The sequence below is a fragment of the Aulostomus chinensis genome, chromosome 16 (genome assembly GCF_037954235.1).
Source record: "Aulostomus chinensis isolate RoL2024-O1b breed Wild chromosome 16, RoL_Achi_v1.0, whole genome shotgun sequence".
Classification (NCBI taxonomy): Eukaryota; Metazoa; Chordata; class Actinopteri; order Syngnathiformes; family Aulostomidae; genus Aulostomus; species Aulostomus chinensis.
Genome location: NC_141335.1, coordinates 8,599,662 through 8,623,371, shown reverse-complemented (window position 1 = coordinate 8,623,371; position 23,710 = coordinate 8,599,662). Strand labels below are relative to the sequence as shown.

The following is a 23,710-nucleotide window of genomic DNA, read 5'->3' as shown; positions in this document are numbered from 1 at the left end:
GTAACTGCAGATAAAATGTTTATGGTCAAATTCAAGAATTCACATGCCAACTAGAAAACACTCTGAAAGCACATATTGCCGCATAAGAGGCTAACATCGACAATTTGACCCGGATCACCTCCAAAATTAGTCACTTATTCCTTGTGATATTACCAAGCTTTCCCCCATAAATCAACAAAGTTTACATATTTTCAATTTTTTTTAAAAAGACAAGCAAATTTCAACAGGCACGACTTTAGTCAGGGACGAGGGAGGGTGACGCCAATGTCACTCCTGACTCTAAACCAACAGAAGGTGGTGTAAGTAATAAAATTCGATTTGCATATTTATACATTGGTCGTCAGTTTGAAAACCAACAACATCTACAAACACTCTAATGTAATGGTGCAGAGACACAGATCATTCAGCGTCAATCGAATGAAAGGTTTTAAAATATGTGGATTATACCCGCTCTATGTTTGGGTAGAGGCCATGACGTTCAAACACAAGGGCAACTAGGAAATAAAACTGATTTGATTCAGAAATGTAGTTACTGGTGGGTGTCTTAGTCGTGGACATGTACAGTGAACTGAAAAGCAGATTTCAATGTCAACAAGCAAATCTAGGTTCTTGTTTTCCTCTGTGTTACAGACCCAGGAGATGTAACCGCTGAAAAGGAAAATTAAATAGCATTCTTCACGGTGACAGTCAGAGCTAAGTGTGCAAGGGCATAATGTTCATCATATGTCATTGAACTGCATGCTTGAACTTTATTAAATCACTTTTAAACCCATAGTCAAGTGAAAATGAATACATGTCTGACTTCACCAAAGTGTTGTAGGGCCTCATAATGTCACAAAAGGGATTAGCAAAACATGGACGCCCTCAAGATTAGCTTCAATAAAAGACTTCAGATTTGAGGTCATTGAATTTGGTCCCCAGCTGCATGTTCTTGTGACCCAAAAGGATGAACACCATCTCAATACCTATTTGGCAACACAATAAAGCCTCACTGGAGTAAAGCCCACCTAAGAGCACTTTTTATTGGAGAAAATTAAACCAAGATTCCCTGTGGATTCCTCCATTAGGATACTTGACATCGGCACTCTGGCTAAAAAAAAGATGCATCAAGACCTGTGATTACTCTCAGAAGATTACGCCCCATGACAGTACCGTTGAATAAAAAAGTAAGAAAAGGATGTGAAGGGAGATAAAGATGAGATTTTTTTTAGCTTCTAAACTGATTTAAAAAGAAATAAGACAAAGAAATAAAATTGCTACTTTGAGTTACTAAAAAAAACTCTTCAGCATGGGGATGACTTGGGACTAATCATATTTCAACATCAGTCTGACTTGCCCCAACAATGTGACAGCAGGTGACAAATAGCCAGGCTCATGATTGAAATCTGACAAAATAACACTGTGTTTTATAATAGCGTCCCCAAGCAGAAATATGGCAGCCGCAAACCAAACAGTGCTTCATCACCTCCATGCCAGTCCCAGTGGTTCTCCATTAAGGGCCAGATCATTGTGTTTTGCCTCCCCCATCCCATCTGACCGCCGAAGTGACAGCTCCGGCTTGCTGCTGTGACATTGAAAAATATTTGTACTGACAAGGCCACAAATCACCTGCGACAAGTTTTAAAACTCAATATTCACTCAATGTGCATCTGCTATATTCTTGTTAAAAGTGTAATGCAGTAGTCTCTCCCCTTCGCGTTCTTTTATTATTACGGTATTGACAGCGACTATAATAAAGTTGTGCTGTTTTGATGCCAGGGAGGGAAGCGCGTGGGGGGATGGAGAGATTGAAGCGAAGGGTGTGTGAGAGACCAAGAGAATAGCTGAGATTGTGGAATGTTCGCATGAGGCTGTAACAAAAATGTTCCATTTTCACAGAACTTCGTCTGGTAGTTTGATGTTCTACCTGTAGCTTTGTAATAAACACACCAAGCCTCCAGCGTACACACTTGTGCAAACTTTTCAAGCATCAAATGCAATATATCACCTAATATTCACACCTAAATCATTCTTTAACCCTATTTGCATCACTGCAGTCTTTCACTTTGCATATTCATTGGAGTGTAATCAGTACAGCCTCTAGACCTCTTCTATACTAGTGCTATCGAGCCAATGGTTGCTCTAATATCCCCTTAGTTTGAAGCCTTGTCGACCATGTAGGCCCTAATGTGTGCCCAGTGCGCACGAGTAAGTGTGCTTTAGGCTCATTGTTAACATAAGGCCAAATCTGTAATATAGCACGGACAATTAAGTGCACAATTTTTGTATAAATGCAAAATCCCTCACTGTGAATTATTTAATTCCCTCTCTACAGTTCATTTAATAGAGCCCTTTTGGCGGGCGGTTTGAGTCACAGAAAACTAATTTGATTCTGCTCCTTGATTTAATTAGATTTTATGATGTATGGTATTGCTAATTCGGTGGCTCACCATGCGTTGTCTGCGCCTGTCCCTTGCACTGGCGGTGAGCTGTCAGAGCCCCATTTTTAACAGTATTGAAAAATTCAAGCTTTATTATTGCCCCCTCACTCATTTTCTCCCATCAGGGGGAAAGTAATGAGCTTTTAGTCTCTCCTCTTCTGTCGTCCCTCTTACTCTCTCTCTCATATCCTTTTTTCTTCTATCTTCATTTCTCTATGGCTTTTTTCCCCTTTTTTTCTCTCCTCCTCTCTTTGAAAACAATAAGGGTGGATAAAATGTTAGGGAGACCACAGGGAAAGAACTGTAAGAGCAGGGAGGCAGAAAGTAGAAATGATGGCACAGACGAGCGCGGTACAATAGGGGAACAAAGAATGAAATGAACAGAGAATGAAATGAACAAATAAGATAGCAGGATAGGGGAAGGATGATCGAGTAAAAGAGTGAGAGAAGAGAATAAATGTGTCAGAGAGAAGTGGAAAATGAACACAGCGGTGATGGTGAATATGAGAGATAAGTAGCATTTAGAGAGGGGACAGGAGAGAGGGAAAGGGAAAAAAAGGAAAATGAAGGAGATCAAGGAAGTAAGATGGAGAGAAAGACAGAGTGGAGTGGGGGCAATGGAGATTGTGCCTTACGCTTACAGCGCTCCAGGCTTGCTGTTCCAGCATTAGCGCACTGATTCATGAGTTAAGTTTCCCCAACTGCCCACGGCTATTAGCTTTCAGTTCCTTCGGCTGTCATTTAGACTCCAAAGAGTCTTTTGGTTAATGCACTGTTTTAATGAGAGTGCCCCACTCGCTAATATATTTGACTGTATGAAAGGTCACAACAGGAAGCTAAACAGATTGAGAAAAAGGGAGAACAATGGCAGCGGCGCTGTCAAGATGTAAGACAGGTTTTCCAGCAAACAGATTGTAGTGGGGGCGTAAGGGGTGGGCGGTGGGGTTAGCGTTAACCCATGAGGCAGCAGGCTACAGTGTCGCTACTCCACGCTTCATACCCCTTTTTACCCAGCATCCAACTGTGTGTAATAGGGCTCGGAACTGATGGGTTACTGCTCCCTCTAGTTACGCCACATCCATCACCAGCTTTAACCAGAGAGAGAAAGAAAAGTTCGGGAAAGAGATGGAAAGAGACAGGCAATGGAATGGGCAGACACCGAGAGGAGGCACATGTTTCATTACCCATATAATCACCAGTCTGATTGCCACACAAGCAATATAAGAGTGTCTCACAGCAGCTCCAGGAAAATTTATAGCTGCCTGACTATTAGATTCCCACCAACCCGTTAAATATCCCCGGAATGCTGAGCTGATATTGGAGCTTTTTGAGCAAAGATTTAAGAAAAGTTTGCAGAATTCTGAGCACCTTTTTCCTTCTCTTGTAGTCACATCTTCAAGATGCTTCACCCTTTATTTCTCAAACATAATTCTGCAATAAGCAGCATCGTTATCAAACACTTTGACAACTCTGCATAAACAAACAGGGGTCCGGTCCGTCATGGGACACCCGTAAGCGACTGTCTCCAAATAGTCACGTCTAGTTTTGGGCCCCAAACCCGATAATCTAACAGTAATCCATTCAAAACGAATCAAACATTTACAAAGGTGCCATGATGGGGAGAGAGCTCTATTAATCAGCATCCTCCATCACCAACATGCAGGCCAAACTCATTACGCTTGCGGCGTCTCAATCTACCTATGCAAATGAGACGGTAGCACGCAGGGCGAGAGGGGAACTGACAACCAGACTTGTGTACAGAAATCATAAACAAATATTCATCCATTATGTTTGGAGCTGCATGGATCGGGGAGCGCCTGGCAGTGAGGCTGCATACAAACTCTTCTTCTGCTGGACTATTTTTCACTGAGCAGGAAGTGACAGCGTTGTCAAGGTGAATTAGCAGCATATGTCAAGCTTTTGTTATAAATCCTGGCCTACTGTAACCCTCATTTCCCCCCGTCTACAATGTATGTACACAGTTGATGATATATCAACACCGCTCTTTGATTAATAATTCAGCTCGGGTGATTCCACAGGGGGAGCTGCGGTGAGACGTGGGACAGGCCTTGTAGAGAGGGGTTGAGGGGTTTTTGGGGGTGAAGAGTGGCCTCCTTACTCAGTAATCCCCTCTCAGAGCCTGTAGGCCCTGGACCTTTCCCCCCCATTACCCAAACCATTTGTTTATCGTGCAGTAATTACAAAGCTTCAAGCCTAAAGGCAAACAGGCGGAAAGGTGCTGTAATGATGTGGACATTTATAACAATATATCATAACAGCAGTGGAATCAAACAATGAATTTATGTCAGAGGATATCAATACCAACAAACAGCAATACGACCAGGTGGTGTATGACTTCCAAGTCAGTCAAGGCTTGTCGGAAATAGCAATACACACTTCTTTGTTAAGCTATATTTTGATTTTTAGTATGATAAGGGGGTAATATGTTATGTTTTACTTTGCAATTTTGTTTGTGCCACAAGGTTAAAAGGCAGAATCTGTTCAGAGACACAAAAAAAAGAAGAAGAAGAAGAGGAAATTTTTCTCATTTTCAGCACTACAGAAGCCATTTAATGCTCCCTGTGTAAGAGTGGCAATCCCTATTACCGCTGGATAAAGTGTACCCTTTTTTATTTGAAATGAAAATGTCAGTAATTTCTTTTGAGATTGATGACTCCTTACATGCGGGCCCAATAAATGAAAAATTGATGAGGCTCAGTTCTCTCTTTTAATATTTAAGGCAATATTAAAGTCTCTCAAGTCTCTTACATCTCATGGAAATAGTTTTATTTAAAAGGAATAAGACCATTGGGCATTGTTTACTGAACACCTCATGCATGTTTTATAAAGCCGGTGACTCTTGGAGGAATTCAAAGGCCCTTGAAATCATTACTGTTTTGCAGTAAGTATAAAACAACTTAAGAGGAAGTCAAATGGCGTTAGCATTGTTGTGTAGCTGGCTCCCTTGTTGTTGGATGTGGGCTGCTTGGATGAGGGTGCCAGCCGCGGATAGCGTCTGTGCCAGAAAGGGCGGAGGGAGTTGCACAATAAATGGCTGAGATTTTATTTCTTCTATTGGGTCGTAATGTGTGCTCTGCAAGGAAATTGATGTTTAACGTGGCTGAGCGGACGAGCGGGATGAATTGCCATTTAAAACAAAGACCCGTGGGTTGAAAGCGAGGGAGGGGATGTTAGAAGTAGGACAAGGAGAGGAAGCTACTCGGATTGTTCTGATAGTTTAAAACAAGCCAGAGGCAAGGAGAGTCCCATGCAAAAGCAGAAAATGATACCCAGCTTTTGCCGGCTAAATTGTCTCGGTTCAAATAGTTCATAAAATGGGTTGAAACAGGGAGCTCATTGGTATGAAAATACACAATGGACTGAATCAAGCAAAGGAGTTCCTAGCTCAGAACAAAGCCTGACCTACGATGGCTTTTACACACGTAGAAAGTCAAATAACGCTGAATAACGCTTTGGCCTCCAGTTGAATTACTGACCTCAAAATATCTTCAAGACAGATGGAGGGAATGTTAAAGAAACACAACCAAGCCAGGTCAATTTATACAATTATACTGTCACTGTAGCTGTTACTGCTATATATTTGTTGCCTGGTGAAGACTGAAGTTGTGAAGCGATCTCTGAAAGCATGGTTGTGCTCCTCCGCTGCCTTGCGGTCGCACTGCTTTCCACCAAAGCACATTCACGTTATCGCAGAGGCACACAAGCCTGATATCTACTTGGAATCCTGCAGGTCTGATTTGATTATTTCATCACAGGGCTGGGATATGATGGTACACTGTACACACACGGTACCGACACGGGACACTTAACTGTTAGCTATGTCGCTGACGCACCAATCACATAAATATATTCTCATGCTCTCTACACTCTGCGACATTGCTCGGTGAAACCTTATATCTGGACAGTTCACCTCTCATTCTATGGGAGTTGGCTTGCTCACTGTATGTATGGCTGAAATACAACTACCTCCTGTTCGTGTTCGTTACATGCCCATGTAAGTGCTCTGTTCTTTAAACCAGCGGGGGGCCAGGGAACACAGGGAACCTTTTGAGGAAACTGGTTTTGTTTTGAGATCAAAGATCAAGAAACTATCTTGCTAGGCTACATCAGTTCATTGGTTGAAGTTATATAGACAAGTGATTCATCCAAGTATTTTTTCAAAGTCCCTTTCCAAAGAAATTTCAGCTAGTTCTGGTAAACCATTTGACTCATCAAGTTTACCACGGAATGATGTCACTGGCATTTCAGGTATTTCTATGAAATTGAATTTAATATTGTCAATAGAACTTTCTAGCTGCCTGCATACATGCACAAACACAGACAGCATCCTCACACACGTATACACACAGACGGAGTCAGAAAGCTGCCTATAGTGGAAAAGCTCCCTATACCAGCAGAACGCATTCAACAGCTCCAAGTTGAGGAGCCCATTACATTGTAGTGGTGGTTAACAGGGATATTCGAACTGAGAACCAAGATACTCCAGCTCCCATTTAGACAAATTAAATCAAGTCCCATAATGCTTTATGTATCTGTTGCCTGGGTTACACATCCTAGCACACCAGGCCCCTTGATGGAGGGCAGAATGAAGCCTTTTATATCAGATGCTTCGACAACAGGGGGTGACTACTACCTGCCAACTATTATCAAAGGCACTGGTTTCATAGCCCTGCCATATTTTTTGATTGATCTAAATTACACGTCAGTGAGTGCTGCAGTAACATGATCTATAAAGAGATAGCGACTACTTGTACATTATTAAACTCCCTGAGCGACTGCTCTGCTTTTGGATTGCTGTAATTATCTGTGCTGGAGGCACAACAAGTGGCCCAAACACAGCTGTTAGCCTGCCTGCACACCCGAAAACTAGTTGGCATTAATTGTTTCTGAACAGAAGCTGCATTTGGCAGAGGTTATCATTAAGAGGAGGGGTGCGTGGCTTTGTGTCTGCATCTAAAATTAAGGTGTGCTTACGGGTTTTGACTTTTGCATTTTTCACTCTTATTTAAAGAGTAGAAAAATGGAGGATTGATCCGATCGGATGAAAAGAATTTTGGGGGAAATATTGGTTGTACCAGTGTGACTCCAAGGTGAAACTTTGCTAGGGGGAGCACAGGATGTGCAGCTCAACTGATATTCCTCTTTACATCTTCTCTCCAATATCCCATGAACAGAAATTAATCAGCCATCGGTGCTTTATATCTTTTAAAAGCAGAACTTCCAGTAAATCCTCCTGGCTTTAACAGTAACTGCCTGTGGCCTTCTGACATCCCATATATCCCATCCTGTAGGTGGGAGAGAGAGAAAGATAGCAAGAGGAGAGAGAGACAGAGAGAGAGAGTCAAGCAGAGAGGAAGGCATTCTGGGATGCCTGAGGGACCTTTGTGAGACTCTGGTGTGGGTCATGTGACTAAGGGTGTCGGACACTGTGGCTCCAGTCAGAGTTTGCGGCCAAGTGCTGGTGTTGTGGTGACAGAGACGGTAAAGAGGACATATCAGTTTTACTGTAGCGCCTTTCTTTGCATCCGTATTGTGAGTGCTTGCTGTGCATTACACTTCAACTATAGCTTAAAATATGAATGAAAAAGTGAAATCTTATTGGTAAACCTGCAGGTAATAATAGTTCTATTAGGATCCCGGAAATCACACAGTCCTCTTGGTCTATCATTGTTCTGTGGCAGTTTTATGTAAAAGCAGAACATGCATGTAAACAGATTTTTAGCCAAGGAAATCCATATACACGCCAATATAATGTGTTTGTCTTGGTTTACATCATCACACACCATCAATGTCTTTTGCTCGCAAGTCTTATTTCATGTTTTGCCTTTTACGAGGACTGCTCGGGAGTGGAACAGCAGATGCAGACATTGAATTCATACAAGGCAGACATAATATCAGGCAATATAGAAGCAGACAGAGAGGCTATTGAAATGCAAATAGGCCGCTGGGGCTGCAGCAGCAAGGAAAAGAAATTGGCCAGGATGACAATGCAAGTAAACCACTCCAGTTTGTCAAGAAGGCCACGCTTTGTCACAAAACTGGGAATGGATTTCAGTACAAGTGCTGCTACACCGCTAAAAAGAATAATAATCAAAAAGTAGGAGGAAAGGAGAAATAAATAGTTGCCTGTTACACAACTCACATGTTAAGATTGAGGAATGCCTGTTAAGTTAGCATTTTTGGCTGATTTCAGTGTGTTTTCCCTCTCTTGGTAGTGGACCATGAATGTGAGTGATGCAGAGAGGGACGCAGTGTTGACGATGCACACTTCCTTCATGCTTCATTCTTCACAAGAGTAGCCTTTCAGTGCATGGTGTGTTTTGTTAGTCAGGTTGGCATGCGCCGTCAGGAGGAGGGACACAGAACTGGGAGGCCTCACCGGACCCTCAGCCATAATAAATTACCTACAAGTGCTGCAGAACAATAACACAAAAAAGTGTGAGCCATCCATTTCGCCACCATTTACAAGAAATCAATATCAATACTTAATGCAATGCGGATGAAAAATGAGCAGAGATACAGGGGCATAATACAAGCTCAAATGAAAGACCTTGGAGTGCTGCTTCCCAAGGGTTTGGGGGATGAGGAGGGAGTCGAGATGTGGAGAGAAAAAGAAAAAAAAAGAGCTGCAAGAAAGATTGCATTATGCCTTTTGTTTTTGTCTCTAATCTATTTTTATACTTTAAGTTCCATAATAATCTCTTTTCCAAGCTTGGTTGTTTAATTGTTAATCAATGTGCACTTTTGGCCGCCAACAACCGAGCGCAGAACATGCACAAACATCTATTTAAAATGTTGCATCCTCAGAAAAGAAAAAGACAAAAATAAACACTGATGGTTTTTGGGTTTTTTTTTGTTTTGTTTTAACACAGCAGGCATGTGGACTATCCAGGACATTTCCATAGCAGTCAGAAAAGATCTCTTTACCATGTCACAAATGAATCATCGGTTAAAGATAAACATGATCTATATTTGTCCTCGGGGCTTGCTGCATGATGTCAGCCTTAACGTCCCATTTCATTGTACCGCTTGGTGATGTATTGCAGATCTTTACGCGCTGTGAAAAACTCTGCAGCCAGGATTATAGCTTGTCATATTAAAGATTACATATAAATAGATCAAAAGCAAGAGCCATGAAGTCTTTTCAGTGATGACAGACATCCCTATGAAGATGTGTTTGGATTTTTTTTTATTCTTACAAAGAATGTTGTATAATACATGCACAGAGCATGTGTCTCTGGCTGACTTCTCACTGCCAGGTGCTTATCAGACCTGAAATGGGTTGTCATTTGCAGTGAAAAGCCTTTTAAAATGAGTGTTGAAGCTCAGTGTGTCTTGTGGTTCAACTTCTCTGGGTCCCTGGAGGCTTTGCTTGCAGTTTAGACAAAGTTTATACCCTTTTGTCATTCCGTGTCCCCCGCACCTCTTCCCCCTTTTGTCCCTGATGGCATATGCACTATTCAGAATATGAACCACAAGTGTGTGGGTGATATGGTCTCGCCTACACAGCTCTGAAATGACATTTTTGCTTTGGAAATGCATGCTTTTTTGTGTTTGAATGTGTGGTACATTTTATGCAGGTTAACCAAGGGGGGGGGGGGGGAGACAGATATGACATTGTAAAATGGGAAAGTATTATCTCTTTACTGTTTCTGTTCGTTTCCATCCATTGCCTGCTCTCTCTATTGTATTTGCCACCAGTAGATGGCACTGCAGCCAAGTTGTCAAACACACAGCTGCTCGTTTCACCTGCCTGCTCCTGCTGCCAAAGAAAAAAAGTGCAAATGTATTTGTTTCACCCATGGCTCTGAGGGCTTTTTCAGCCATTGTGTTCAGATGCCAGATGCAGTGTGTGTGACACAGAGAGAGAATATCAATAACCAATATGTTCACAGGCCAGTGGCCGGCGGTTCCAAGTCCTCTAAGCACACAGTGGCGATTCCCCTTTTAAAGTCTGTCGCTATTCAAATTACACTCTTGTTGCCTTGAAAACACAAATGAGCACGGCTATGGTGATAAGCAACCAAAATGGAGCAGTTCTGTTGTCTCTTCCTCTTTGTATTCCAGTTACTCAGATAACAAACCATCAAAAGCACTGCATATATACTTTACCATTACGTCTGCCTACCTCTGACTTATCGCAAGGCGAATAACATCAATTAGTCTTTGGAGGATAGAGAATTTTGGTGTATTGTTAAAGGTCTGGTGTCGAGTTCTGAACGGAGCCATTGTCCCTTCTGGAGTTTGAGTCCTTTACACTGCACAAGTGTTTATTGAACCCCGTAGAAAGCACAGGGACAAAGGGACCTGATATTCTTTACTCACATGCTGCATAGTTTGTATCATAATTTCCCTATAAATTGTTACAATCTACACTGGGGGGGGGGGGGTTGTTGGCAGCTATTCAGTAGCCTATAGCTTTCCCATTTGAAATGTAGCATCCACCTGGGTTCTCTTGAATATTAACGAAGCTGCAGCTTTGTGGGTATTTCGTTTGCGCATTACAGAGGTTCGGTGGAGTTGTGACGGAGGAATGAGAAGGTTTGTGATTTGACATGACATGCGTTGCCTATTGTAGTGATGCAGAGCTGCAGGCTAAGAACAGGAGAGAGAGAGAGAGAGAGAGAGAGAGAGAGAGAGCTCCAGGGGCCAAACTGTTGCTCATACAGAATTCATAATGAAATATGACGAGCATTTGCTTCAGCTGCAGTAATACAATACAACTGAAGCATTCCAAACAGAAAATTCCTTCTTGAGCAGAACAATAAGAATCTTAGAAAGACAATCAACAAAGTCTTCATTTGATCACAGAACTGGAGCATGCTTGGAATAAAACATGTCCGTACGTTGTTTTCCCAGACGGATACGTAAGTGATATTGCAGAGTAGAGTGTGACAAAGTTCACTCCCTTGTCCCTCCGCAGCCTCAGGCTGGATGAGCTCATGGCGGTGTGGAATCAAAGACAAGTGTTTGGATGAACTGATGGTGGACCTCAGTGTCACCACCTCAGTGCTAAAATCAGTAAAACATACAAACTCCCTATTGTTTTTTTTAATGGCGGTGACTCAGTTATATTTAGCATGTAAAAACCCTTTTGTCATCATCGTCACTCCAGTAGCAGGTATGTTTTTAAATCTTTTTTTTTTTCTACCTTTAGTTTATTTTTCTAATTTAATTTAATCCCTGATAAATCTATAGTTTGACACTTGGAAAGACATGTGAGAGTTTGGTAAGAAGCTGGATTGATTAGATTTAGAACCTTGTTGAAATTGTGAAATGACCATGACCTCCACATTATTTTATGGTAGCAGCATAATATCTGTTACTTTTTTTTTGCGTAAACACGATTATAAGAGAGCCAAGAGCAAGCCATCCTTTCATGGTGGTGATAATAATACACTGTGGGTGGCAATTAATGTGGCTTGTAGTGGAGAAAAGTTTATCCTGTCGCTTTTTATTGACAACCGTTTCTTACAATGATATTCACGGGTTAAAAAAAGAGTCAACACGGTTAAATTCTGTCTTTTTTTTGGCATAAAAGGTAAATTTTTGATTTGTATTGAAGTTGGGACAGGCAGTGCCGTAAAGTTCATTTTACAACTTTGCAAATTGATTCATGTTGAGCTGCCGTGTCAGAAACAGGTCTTAAACACCAGTCTCTTGCCTTCCATGTGAAATTGGAAAAAAAAACAAAGAATTCATGTGCTGTTTCATGAGAGGTGCTATTTCGCTTAGCTTAGCATGAATACTACAAAAAAAAAGAGAAACGTCTATCCTTGGAATAACTTCAGGTGGGTACAGGCTAATGAAGGGAGCATCTTAGCCAACTCCTTCAATCTTTACTCATTAGCTTCTTCTTTTTTCAGAATTCATAACTCAAGACAGTTTATAAAAGCTCCGCACTCAAAGTCTATTTGTTTGTGTTACAATTTGCGACTAGGTGTTAAGGTTCAGTGTGTTTGCTCAGTCTGAAGTGGTTGCTTCCATGTATCACAACTTAATTGCTCAAATGTTGCTTCTTGCTGAGTGATATTTATTTCACTGGTGCTGGAGGTCATCAAACTAAAAATTCTATGAGTGAAAAGGAGACATCTCACATCCTCCATTGAGACTTTTATGCTCCTTCTTTTCCTTAATATCCTAAACACTGCAGCTCCTTCTCTTCCTCACCTTTCCTGAGCTGTCCCTCTCTCCCTACCTCCCTCTCTGGCAATGAATTTTATTTATTTTATTTTTTTTAGATCATTTCCATTAACACTGGCATGCTGAGCTCTAATTAGTCACTCAGCGTTCTGGGCTGCCCGCCGCTCGTTTGGGTAAGCAATGTTGCCCGTTAGCAAGACGCTTGTTAACTGAATGCACTTAACTATATAAGAAGATAATTACATGTAAATGTTGCATCTAAAAGCAGCCATCCAGCCTCGCTCGCTGATTTAATAGGCACATGTTTAGGATCCCTGTTTTGTTTATTTTAGAGTGAGGTGATTAATTGCCTGCTCTGATGAATCTGCCGGCAATTGTTTCCATGGTGGCGCACACACGGCTGAACAAGGCTTATGAATGCATTCTGTTTGCCTTTTTATATAGATGTGGGATCATGTACTGAACCAGATCTGCAATTTGAACATGTCTTTTACTCACGATCTGTGATGACTGATGTATATTTTGTAACATGTTTATCATAATATAATATAATAATTTGCATCTGCTTACATCTTTCAACTTCTTTTAAAGGCAAAAAAAAATCAAGAAGAATGATACATTTATCAATATTCTATTGTTCAGAGCAAATGATGCAGCTAAGCTGAATTTCATTCAAGTTGCTGTCAAATTAAACATTATTTAGTGTGTTTTAAGAAGGTGGAGGGCAGGGTGGAGATAGGGGTCAGAGTTGGAGGGCTCCCCGGGGAGGTCTTGGGGGTCTCAGGGACATCAGTCGTCCATTATGAGCTAATCGTAAGGAGGGGGGTGTGAGAGACGTACGTGCATGTATGTATTGAGAGGGGGAGGAAGAGAGAATGAGTCGCCACATCTTGTGTGTATAATGCGCATGTGTGTCCATGCGGTAGCAGGTGTGTGTGTGTGTGTGTGTGTGTGTGTGTGTGTGTGTTTCTTAAAGCAACAGAAGGTGGGTTCCCCCAGGACGTTGATCTCCTCATGAACATATCACACACACCTCCAGCCTCCAGATGCTTGCAGTTCGATAGAGGCCACAAGAATGACATCCACCCGTACTCTCATAGGGCTCCTCACACAGCCCAGGGGACCTGCTGTGTTAAGAACATGATATAGTATTTACAAAAAAATATTTGTAAATGGAGGCCTTTTGGCTGTCCAAGATGGGCCCGTCCATGCTGTTGTTTCCCACCCAGACATCTTTTGCGAGTGAATGCCTGGAAATGCATACAGGGAGGGATAAATGTCAGAAGATGTATGCCCCAGACGCCTGGCTGCGACTGCTTCTGTCTCATCCAGCCAACCAACACGTCCTCTTTAAATCACTCAGCTACAGACAAGCTAAAAGCTCCTTCACTTACCGCCGCAGAAATGAAATCCTCAACAACTTTGATGTTGGAAAGTGCATCAAAAACAGTCAAATTTAATTTCACGAAACTCTTATTAAAAGGTCAGCGCAGCGGATGTGAGGCTGTGAGGTTTCCAGTAAAAAAAAAAGAAAAAAAAGTGCAACTTTTTTTTTCTTTTCCCAGAGCACTTTCAGATAACAAATTGATGTTTCGATTAGATGGGCTTTATTCCTGACCACTCAGGAAACAAATACACCACAAGAAACAAAATATTACAGGGAAAACGCAATTGATTTTTTTCTTTCATAAAATGAAGGGGAAAGGCCATAGCTATGATGCACTAAGGGCAGTAACAGATATGATCAAACGATATGTCCTGTTTGTGTTCATGTTGCAGGGGGAAGTTTAAAATGTCATAGCTGGTAAACTGGGAAAGCTTTTGCAACAGTCTGTGACGTTGATTGAGAAATTGATGTCGAGTTTTAAAGATTTTGAAACGCAACATCAGCCGCCTAGTGACTGAGAGGCTGTTTTTTTTTTTTTTAAGTTTACAGAAAAATAACACTTTATACCTGAGAGCACTTAATTATACTGCTTGTTTGCGATGTTCATTGGGAAGATACATGGATTGGTAGGCTGTAAGTAGAGGCTGCTGAGGGAGGATTGGGTGTATCGGAGACACTTGATCCATCCCCAGGCGCACTTTTAGAGCCTCTGAAATGAGATGCATCTTTGATTTGCTTGCCCTGTAAACAGACGGAGACACGAAGGAGCTCTGGTCTCAGCCTCACCGAAGATTCACTGGGCGACAAATGGACACGGTCACTTTTCAGACTTGTTTTTTTTTTTTTTTCATTTCATGGTAAATGCCGCCAAAGAGGATCGCTAATGAGATGGTGGTTTTGACAGTGTTGTATACTCCCAAACAATAAGCAGATCTTTCGCAATGCTCTGTTGTCTCTAATCACGACCAGTTTTTTTTTCCTTTTGAAAAGATGCGTGTTCAAACACCGCGACACCGTAGATTCTCGCCATTTGGGTTCCCTTGTCCCCCCGGGGCCTACTCTTGGCCTGTCAAAATGAGGGCCCCTACAGTCCCGTGAACCAGCTGACAGTCAACTGCTGGGGGGGCTGGACGGCGTTGGGGATGGACAGGCTGCGGTGGCTACCAGTGTTTGAGTCTGACTGGATTGTATGGCATATTTGGTGGAAAGACAAAACCTCTATGTGAAAATAGTGAGCTTTAGGTGGGGCGACAGGGAAGCATGTTGTAATCCAGAGAGGTTACAGGTCTGTTGTCAGAGTGCAGGATCTAATAACTCCCGAGGAGCCTTGAGCACACGGAACCGGTTCCACAGCATGAATGAGATGTCAGGTACAATACAGCTTTGTAAGTGCTGCTTCATAAAAACATTCTTTTTATAGTTTTAGCGAGCTCACAACTTTGACCAGTCCATGAATTATTCACTCTACAAACCCCAGCGTGTGAGTGCAATTAATTCAGGTTGATTAGTGCAAGTGTGTGGGTGGAGGTTTCTATATACATTTAGTTATTGACCACACAAACATAAAGTAAGTCGACATACTAAGAATTAATAGGAATAAAATAAGTAGTTTAAAAAGATTAATATTAGTGTTAATTCATAATAAAAAAGAAGGCTAACTGGGGCAATTAATATTAATTAACATAATTAATATTTTTTAATGAATGAACTATATTTAATAGCACCTCTTTAGTAAAAAATAGCAGGCACACATGGACTACGAGTTATAACTTCCTGAATTTGGAGATAAAAGATTGTTTGCTATTTATTTTAGCTTCTTTTGCATGAGCGATATGGGAAGATGTACTCATTACAACAAAAATTAACTACCGCATCAGCCTATTTCATCACTGTCTTCTATCAGCGTCCCATTTTAAGCGTTTAAAAACGTGATCACATTTATAAGTTGAATTAAAATATATAGAATTTGCAAAGAAAACACATAAAATCGCAAACTAATTTTGTTCATTTACTCAAGAAATTAAGTCTTTTCACAGCAGCATAGCTAAATGTTTTAATGTGTGTGTGTGTGTTTGTATGCATGTCTTAACTTATCACATTAGTGCCAAGCTGCCACTTGTTTATCTAGACAGTGAATCATGACTTAATTGGTTGTAATGAGCTCAGTTGTTGTAATCAACTACTCCTGGCAACCAGTGGAGCAGCTTGAGTACATGGAAAATGTTTTGTTTGGAATTTTTTTTTCCTACAAATGGCTGCTGTGCATCACAAGTCTCATTGGTCCACATTATTCTCCTTTACACAATAAGATTTTTTCCAGGCGTTTGTCAGTCCCTCTCATCATCTTGGTTTGCTATGACCTTCCCTGTTGTCCCTGCTGAGAGTCAGTGATGAGTCAGGAAGGAGGATGGAGGGATGGTGAGTGTTGCTCCTCCTCCAGACTGTCTGCCTCCACTCTGTGAACATGAAGCGGTGCGGTCGGCTAATGTGGCCAGGGAGCGAGTGGCTGAGCTAAGATGTCATGTCTGTCTGTTGGCTAACAATTAAATGTGGCACCTCAAGCAGGTTCATTTGACTTTGAGGCTTTGGTTTTAACTCACCACCCAATCTTTCCCCCCACCAGATAGTTTTCCTCCTCTCCTGTGTTTTCACACACTTTTATCCTCAGATACCCTCAGCGTTTCCTCTATTTCTACCACCTAATAGACCTGTTTGTCTCGAAAGTAGCAAAGAAAGACTAGAGCTAAAACCCCAGAAAATGCGTTATGCACCAGACAGACAGCTACTCCAGGATGGAGACTGGCGATGCTACAGGGAAACACAACACCAACACAAACCCAGCACTTGAAATATCAACGCTCCAGCCTTCTAATTAAAGCCAAGACTAATGGGTCCTAATTGCATCGCTAAAATGTACCAGTTCTCTTCTCTCTAGTGTAACTTGACTACACTTCTTCCCATATGGATTAATGGGGCCCGGAGCTGCAAACTAAAAAGCAGTTAATTTATCGGAAGGTCCGTTAGGACGAATGAAAAGGAGGAAAGATGAGAAAAACAGCGGAGGAGGCCGGGGGGGGGGGGGGGGGGGACGACACACAAGTACATTATCAGCCGCTTATTATTGAAGATATATTTCATGTCTGTCTCCAGAGCTTTACATTTAGGTAAATCTTGTTCATTTTACTGAAAGCTGACATTCCTCACACTGGCCAGCTAGTGTTAGGAGGAAGAATGACAGCAGTTACATGAACTACTTATGCTTTTAATTCTTTAACAAGGCTGGTTACTTAGTGGAGAGATAGCATTTTAGACTTCTTTCCCCATCATCTGGAGATACTGCTACAATGCTGGCCTTTAAAATGCTCCTTTGTGTCGTATCTTTTGTTTATAAATGTGAAAGCAGAAGGGGAAGGCTGCTGGAGCCATTTTCTATGGTGCGAGAGACAAAATGTACTCAATAAGAGAACAATATGTGCCTAAATTACTCTTCTCCCCCAGGTGGAAAAGCTTAGAGCACCAATCTGCTTGTCTCTCTCTCTCTCTCTCTCTGTCTCTCTCTCTCTGTCTCTCTCGCTCTCTACACCATCTTGATCTTTCTTTGTTGTTGATTAATGCTTTTTATCAAATCTAGCTATTAATTCATTAGAGGCTGATATTCGTTTGGGGTAATTTCAGTGCACATTTCAGGCACTGAAGGCACAAGCAAGAAGCTTCTGGACGCTAATGTGCCTTCAGTTCTGATGTGATACCCATTAGAATGCGACAAATAGACTGGCGTATTGAGAGATGTGTTTTTACTATTAACACGTCAGTTGACTGAATAAAGAAAGGCGAAAGCACTCTACGCATGTGTCTTCTGCATTCACATGTCATTACTTCTGCCCAGAGAGTGGTCTTTGGATTTTAAATGTAATGTGCTTGCAGTTGTATAAGATATTTTTCGCTGGAAGCACCAGTGGTGCTTCCTGCAGCAGAGTTGAACGCCGTATAATCTGATAGTTTATTTCATCCTACACAGCAGCACTGTCAAGTCAGTCAAACCAAAAAAAAGAAAAAAAATGGTTTTGATGGAAAAAATAAGATTATGCCAGTTTCTGACTTGTTTTAGATATTTTTCAAGTTTTCTGACTGATTTCACAACATATATATGTAATATCGCTACTCGCATATTTCTATAGTGTGTGCACTCAAGGAGGAAAGAAGAAATTTTCAATGAATGTGACACCAGCTATCAAAGACTTTGCACATTTGCATTACAGAAATGATTTTTCGTATCAAAGTATCTTCCGTGAAACATTTACTGCACATTTATCTTGGAAAGTTTTTGACAATACGCTGGAGTGACTGAAAGCCACACACATGTAACTGGTAAAATTAAAGGCCTTTAATTCAAACGTGTAAAAGAGTTGAAGCCCTATTGAAGCCCTGCTTCTAACAGCAAAGTGAAGGCTGCTAAATGATATAAATGATTCTTCAATGCAGAGGACTCTGTTAAAAGTAGTTAAATATTTGCTGAAATGTCACTGAAAGATCACATAAGTCCTCATATCTATTAAATATGCTTTGCTGGCAACAATTCTGAATTGCAAAGTTGATGGCATGTGAAATAGGAGAAGCTTAAATGTCAGATAATGTATATTTCTTCAACTATCATCTGGAACAAGACTTGTGTTTATCCTTGAATTGACTCCAGTTAATATTTCTGTTTCTCACAGCAGTTTGTAGACGTTTCTTGTCTTATCTGCAGTGGATCATGGACTCATAAATCTGTTTCTTCCAAGGTCTGGTGGCAATGACCATTTCTGGCAGTGGACTGAATGCAGATAGTTGTTTTGTTTTTTGTTTTTGTTTTATTTTTGATTGAGAGTTTTGCAACAGGTCGTGGCTAACACCCATCAGCTTCTAAACAAGAGATGTTTTGGGCTAATCAGATGCTAAGCTAGCTGCAGAGATAATCACAGCACTTGTTTGACATGTCATATCAGGCAAACACAGGAGTAACTGACGAAGTTAATTATAGTCCCATTCCATTTAGTCTGTCACATCTATTCCCCTGAGCTAGCATGCCCAATAACAGAGTCTCAGCTAGCAGGGAACCTGAGCTAACATTAGCTACAAGTTCTAAGCTAACCCGTGTCTTAAAGTCCTATTTAAAGAATGTTACATTTTTCAAAGTAATGATTTCATAAGGTTAAATGTTTAGTAAGACAAAACTTATTAACTACAACATTCCAGGGAAATTCCTGAATATTTGATTATAATCTACTGTCTCAATTAACACTTTATATTTAGATTTGGATAACATTCTTGGGACAAAATAAAAGCGTCTTGCTAAAAACATTCCTAGGATATTGCATATAAAATTCTTAGAACATTTTCACAACATTGGACAGGAGCATTTTTAATGTTATGAATTGTGTTTACCCTGTTATGATGTATCAAACTGCTTCTAGTCTTAAACATTATGATCTAGATTTGCCATACTAGTTCAATTTTGGTCACATGATCCTTATAAACCCCTATTTTAATAATTCACTTGTGGTGTGACTTCATGTTATTTACATTTCTTTACTGGACTTTTTTAATAAATATCGAACATATCAAGCACAAACGTCATGGTTTATATTGAGGAAATGAACACACACAAACAGTTCAGATACTACTTTCTGCACTTGTAATTGCAGTCAAAACATTAATTTTCACCTCTTGTTCTTATTGATCTATTTTTTCTTTTGCTAAATGAAATTCTTTAAATCAGATGTGACGTTAGCAACACAACGGCTGCAGAGAATCCTCAGCTGTGATTCTAGTCAATTGACAGTTTGACTCGGCCCTTCCGCCTGACTAAACCTTTTATCCGTAATTGTGCTCACAGTGGACTTTCAATCAGGCCAATTTTGCCTTTAGCAGTAGCTCAATCTGGCTAATTGGTTTCAGCATTTTTTTTAATTGTACGGTATTGATTACGCAAGGTCATCTCTGTTTCACAAATACGAGAGTGTGCTTTGCTTTTGTTTGGAAACTTGTGTGGCTCTTACCCATGCTGACTTATGAGAGACAAACAGTAGTTGTAGCCATTAGCCCCCAGACCAGCTGGGATGGGATATGCGGACACACACACACACACACACATCATCCCTAATGCTGTATGTGCTTAGAGCAATAGTCTCTTGGTTTTTTAATTAAACAGTCCAGTACAATGTACAACCTGGATGGGAGCTGCACTTTTAACTTCCATTTATTTCGGGCCAGTGGATGTTATAGGGAGACCAATAGCAAATAAAGGGAGAATCAATGGGGCTTCATTAAAAGCAGCAGGCAGTCTTTTGCCTGGACACGGCTTAATTACAGTTTCACCGGCATTTGCTTTAATTGGGGGAAATAAAGGGAGTGAAGTGGAGTGAATGGAGGATATTAGCATATCTATCAGTGGGAGAGGCCAAGAGGCCCTTTCCAACCTGCGGCTGTACATCTCACCTTCATGTAACCCTTCAGACAAACACACACACACGCACGCACGGACACACACACACAGAGACACACACACACAGACACACGCACACACACACACACACACACACACACACACACACACACACACACAAACTGTTTGAGTTTCTTAAACATTTTTCTTTGACATCTCACAGTAAATACACTCTGATGCCAAAAACCCATTTCCTGTTTACTGATGTCTGGAATCAGGTTTTGTCTAAAAAGAACATAGACAAACACTTTATTACCTCTACTTAGCAGATTTCCAAGCTCTTTATTTGTCCTTTGGTAGCATTACCCAAAAACAATTCCTCAAAACTTTGAGTGCTTTATTTGCATGTATAAAACTACATGATTCAGAAATTATATTTCATTGATATTTGCAAGGTAGGCTTTTCCATTGAGTGTCTGGATATGATGTCATCCAATCTAACCTCTAACCAGAGTGAGAGAAGGCCACAATTTTCCTTTTTTAAGTTGTTGTTTTTACATACACTTTAACTATCTCAGCAAGAACACTCACATTTTGATCCATGACCCTCAAAGTCACAGCGTAACATCAAAATGGCCCATAGACTTCATGGTTCGGGGAGACTTCTATTTTCAAGGGGTATCTAAAAGGAGTAACAAGCTGTCACTGCATGTTCAGCCCCGTCTTCAGGCTCCCACAATGAAAAAAAACAATGGATAGCAGGTATGATCTTTGAGTAATATACTGGAGTCTAAAATGTGCCAAATCTTTGTCAAATTTAAACTAAGCAGTGATCGCCACCAACTGCAGTTGGAGCCCCCAGTTGATTCTGATCAGCTGATCGGACTTCTCTAATTTCTATGGTGTTCGCCAAATACTTGAACCAAATGTTTGTCAACCTGCTTTCTCTCATGGTTTTTTAAACACATAGTTACCTCTGCTGAGGAGGTAATGTGATCCGAGCAAGGAAGCAATGTATTAGTTGGTGTTTGTCCATCTTTTCAGCAGGATTATAGAAAATCTATGAATCTGATCTGAAAAGCTTGAAATATTAGTGATGAATTCATATTAATATGAAGATATGACAGTTTCCAACAGTTAAACAAAAACAAAAAACAAGGTGGCACTATTAATTTTCTACTTTTAGAGTAAATACTGCTTAAATCAGCTAACAGTTATACAGTCTGTTTGCTGTGTAACTTGAATGGTAAGCAAAGTTCTTCTGGTTACCAGGGTATTTTATTTCTTCTACATATATTTCATTTGCCTATACTTTTTAAAAAAAATTGTTGATCAAAGACAAAGAAATTGATGGTCCACTTGGAAGATTACAATGATTGAAACGTTTTGATGTATTATGTATTGAGGTGACAGAAAATGACCCCTGAATTCATTAACACGCAAATGTTTAAAGTGAAGAGAATCCATTGGGGGTCTCGTCTGTGTGTGGATGTGATCCCTCTCCATCCCAGCTCTGCCTTTGACAATGACTGATCGCCAGCCGGGATCAAACCCTCCTCAGCGCTGCTTTGGTGACAGGTGAGCGGAGACAGTTTGAGTCCCATTCTCTCCCGCAGCAGTTAATAACAATTTGAAAAAGGGTTCAGGGTTAATAACACAATCATTACCTGGATGAGGACGGGAGACAGCTGTAAGCATGTATGCAGATGGACGGCCGTCATTAGTCCTTGTCAAATGAGCTGAATGGACGTGTTCTACGAGAGCACTTCAGGTTTTAGTCCTGAATGAGTAACAGCTGGGCGGGAACCAGCAGCTTGTTTGGAGATCATATGATAAAGGAAGTTATTTTTGTTCTCATCTCCACAGGTTCAAACAAAAATCGTTGTTTTGTTTTTTTATACATCTAGCAGTAAAAATTCAGGTGAAAATGGTTATGTACTGCCAGATGTGATTGAGTGAGCACACTGTGTGGTCCTTCATTATTGAAAAGATTGATTTGTAATTTGTAGTGTTCCCATCTGTCCTGGTTACACAAAATTATGGCTAAACCAGTTAGTAAACACTTTGCCCCATTGTCTGTTGTTTTGATAATCACCCATAATAGCATCCCGCATCAGTATGGTCTTTAAACCTGATTTAGGAGTTAATGGAATAAGAGGGAGAGGCAGTCAGTATATGCACTGGGCCTAATGTCATTAGAAATGTTTGCGGAGGCTAAATTAAATCAGTTGTAAATTGTGCTCTCAAGTCAGCCAGAAAAACCCAGCCTTGTTGAAGAGAGGAGGGGGCGGCGGGGATTCATATTTTAACCTTGCGTAGAAAATGCACTTAAACAGATTAATATAAAATAGAGACTGTGTGGATGGATAGGAATGGTAATTGCTGGTGCTTTAATGGTTTCGTGTTAGCCAAGTCCAACTGAAGGAAGAGCTGTTTAAAGTTGGAAACAGCGATTGAGGTCATACCTTTGCAAATCTGGTGATTAAGGCAGAGGGTGCATGTCAGAGTCACACGTCTAATGGGGCTTTGGCTGGAAACACGTGCTTGTTGAGGGGATTTCTGGGGGTCTGTGTGCAAAAAAAATGTGTTGGAGTTTGTGAACTTTGAGGAATATAGCGAGCATGTGTGCACGTGTGTGTGTGTACGTGTGTGTGCGCGTGTGTTGAAAGGCCCACTCGTGTGTGTGTGTGTGTGTGTGTGTGTACGTGTGTTTGCGCGCCGCATTCAGTTTCCTAATTGCCGTCAGTGCAGGCATACTGTTTGTCTCATTGAATCAGGTAGCTCATCACACAACAGAGCCCAGATAAAAATGATAGCCGTAAATAATCTGGGAATTCCCAAACGTGGATTAAATTAAGACTGTATTTCCCAAAATCTGACAAAAGTCTGGAAAAGACCCCATATCATGCAGTAAAATGTGGTTACATATATCATCCTTGATGATATTAATGATAAAGTGCTATGGATAATGATGCATCTTTCTGCTCACTCCTGTGTGACGTACCACCCTCATCGGTTACTCGAGCTGCTCAATACAGATTTACAAATTTTATACTTTGTGCACATACCTTAGATATTACCACCACACAGGCTTATTCATTCATGTGTGCAAGAACACATTTCCTCCCTTGAACTCTGCATTTCAAACCTTGCAAGAGTGGATTTACCCTTCTGGCCTGAGTTCACTTGTAACTCAGCACTGTTGGCTCCAGGTAAAACTGCGGCCCCATGCATGCTCATGTTCAGCCATTGTGTAAATTAACAAGGAAAAAGCTGTGCAGATTGAATGGCAAACATGCAGGTGATGACACATCC

The 23,710-nt window shown here is 41.0% G+C and overlaps 1 protein-coding gene across 2 annotated transcripts in view; it reads right to left on the bottom strand.

Moving 5' to 3' along the window:
* Window positions 1-23,710, bottom strand: part of hmx3a (H6 family homeobox 3a) — a 110,336-nt gene that overhangs the window by 23,999 nt on the left and 62,627 nt on the right. Inside the window, exon 5 of one of the 2 annotated variants that reach the window (XR_015109380.1) lies at window positions 8,579-8,854. The exons of the other annotated variant lie outside the window; for it this stretch is intronic. The gene's annotated coding sequence lies outside the window, so the exon portion shown is untranslated. Of the gene's footprint in view, window positions 1-8,578; window positions 8,855-23,710 lie in introns of those variants that run through there. 2 annotated transcript variants of the gene reach the window in all.